We start from the raw sequence: 3018 nt of genomic DNA on the forward strand, positions 1-3018 counted from the left end.
ATACCATTCATCTGATTGCGATGAAAATTTCAAAGTTTGTTCTTATTAGTGCCATGAGTGTTAAGAGATTGGTGGAAGACTTAACGCATTATCTTTGAATTTGGTGTACAATAATGAATGGTAGAAATAGTCGGGGACCTCCGAAGAAGACTGAACGCGTTATATCTCCACTGGAATGAGATACGGAGTCGATGCAATTAAGTTTTTTTAACAGTAACAATGCAGATTTCATGAAACTACAAAAGGTAAATGATATAAAAAAATCGGTAACGCTCGAGGAAAACATTAATCAAATAATTGATTGTGGTCAAATGAGGCTCACCCGTTGAACAAAGAAAGGGGTCTAAGGAAAATGTATGAAGAAAATATGTCACGATGAAATTAATCAAATATTTATGTGTAGTTAAATAGGGCGTATGTGATATACAGAAGAAAAAGTGTAAGGATAATGATGGCCTGGAAGTGCATAGTAGAAGAAGTCGAGGACGCTCGAGGAAGACATGACTCGTCCATGGCATGGCAAGATCAAATCCAAAAAGTAAACTCCTATACTTCTCTGTTCAGATAGAGAAACAGCGTTTAACATCTTTTACGTCCAACATCCACAATCTATATAATATAGGTAAATATAAACACAGCCGTATTCGAATGCAACTTTGTGTCAAAATTTCAAAGCAATCTGTGAAGAACCTTCGGAGATTTAAGCTTTTGAACAAACGAACATTTATATTTATATAGAAGATTTGTTACACTCTGTGGTTCAAGGAAGTTTAAATTTTAATCCAAACAAAATGTAATATTTTCGCAGAATGACTATTTGGGACCTCGGGTTTAACCAGTCAATTACCCATACACGCACATGCTTATTTTGTATGCATGTGCCGCGTAATAATTACGAATCGTATTACAAATATATTTCGAGTAAACAAATAATGTTTTGAAGCATAAATTAGAGTATTGTAAGCATTTCGCAGTTAGTCCGTCAGTGATTGTTTGCGGAGAACTGCTTATTTGCCAGATAGGCCTTTGCTTTGCAAATAATACATTTGTGCTAATGTGATTTATTTGAATAGTGCATAAGTTTTAGTGCAAGTGTTTATTATCTGCTCGTTGGTGCATTTAGTGTAATATTGCGGATATTGTGTTCTGCTTAGCTAGGGCCGGCTCTGAGCCAAACGGCGCCTGTCGCGAGTAAAATTTTGACGCCCTTTGTCAAAACCAGTGGACGCCTATGTAGGTGATCACTGTAATCAATAATATTCGGCCGATTTGTGTTTTGTGTAGCGCTGTTTTTGAGAACTCATCTCATCTCAAGGGCGATGTTTTAGGACTGTTAGATGTTAGGTATTATTAGCGCTTTGACAAATCGGCGCTCGGAGCTGACTGCTCCAATTGCGCCCGCATTAGGCCGGCCCTGCGTCCATATCTTCCATCTTCTTCTTAACTTCTTCTTAACTTCTTCTCATCTTCTTCTACCATTCACATTCGTGTCATATATTCTCGTTAAACTCACTTCTTCGTTCATTCGCTCTACATATCCAAACCATCCTACCCATCTCATCATTAACTTTGTACCTACTAATCGAATGCTACCTATTGTTATCTAACACTTGGAATTAGAGCTAATTTGTTTGCTTTTGGGAAAAACTCATATGGTCTCATCGAAATCGTTGAATCTCCTTTACTGTAATAGTGAGAAATATGATGTAAACGGTATTAAAAAGAATAGCACCACGCTTTATATTCGAATCTAAAATTTAATCACAGAAGAATTAAAATTGTGCACGTTTATGAATCTCAAGGTTCTGAGCGCAATTTGAAAAAAAAAAGAAACATTGTTAATTTTATATCAATTATTTTAAATGAAACGGTACAAAGTGAGGTGACGGTAACGTTTCTAATACATTTGTCTAATAAAATGAGTGTTTTTTATATGTTTTTTCGTTATTAGTAATTTCAGTTACAAAAACGTAATGTGAGCCATTTTGAATGTTTTTTATGTTCGCATTGAAATTATTTTTATTTATAATAAATTTTAACGCGTATTTTATCACCTTTAAAAAGCAGTTTGTAGTTTTCGGATTCGTTCAGATATATTCCATTTATTTTGATTTTGTTGCAAATCGTTAATACTTCGACCTTATGCCAAAATATAGCAGAGGTCCGAGGAGCTAAAGTTGTGAAGCCAATATCTCGCAAGCCGAGCTTAAAAAGCAACTGAAATACCTGCCCAATCTCCGTCAGTTCACAGGTTGTCATTTGAATCACGGTACTGCCTCTGCACAGCAGCACGTAGTTTTAAATACATACTAGAAGAAAATAAATGGTGTATTCTCACTTCTTGATAGCCAGCTTAGCAAGCAATCTTTAAAGTCTGATTTACTAAAACTTCTCGGCCGTTGGTAAATAAGCACTAGTTGATTCTCACAGCCTCCGTCTGCCCCGCCTCCGCCTGGGCCGAGTGAGTAATGCGTGGCACTTCCATCATTCCAATGAAATACACAGTATGAGTCAGAGAGATATATACGATCGAAGTGATGGTACATTATCTGTATCACTCAAGTAATTGGAAAGTTCACCCCTACTGCTTGTAAAATCCATAAACCTCCCCCTTCCACCACCTACAATATGCTTTTATTTCTATACAGCGTGCTTCAAATTTAAGCTATAGGTATATTGTTTCAAATATTAATGATTTTTTTTTCTATTGTTTCAGGAATCAACTGGCAGTTTATGAAGCAATGACTGCACTGGTCAGAACATGCAGCGCTGACACGATGGTAGATATCTGAAAAGAGGTGTTTGAAAGACCTGGACACTAAACACGGTAGCGGTTTGGAGACAATCGCCACTTTGGTACAAGAAACTGCAGGCAGACGAGCAATGGGTAGGTTCAGCCGAAACGAGTTCTTGAACCCGAGTGCTTTGCGGGAAGTGGATTCCACTCCTACTCCTTTATCAAATTAACTACTCCAAGAGAACAGTAACGACTCGTGACTTTTGAGTGCGATAGAATGC

This window comes from Hesperophylax consimilis, chromosome 27 (genome assembly GCF_061612785.1).
Source record: "Hesperophylax consimilis isolate HC1 chromosome 27, BYU_Hcon_1.0, whole genome shotgun sequence".
Taxonomy (NCBI): domain Eukaryota; kingdom Metazoa; phylum Arthropoda; class Insecta; order Trichoptera; family Limnephilidae; genus Hesperophylax; species Hesperophylax consimilis.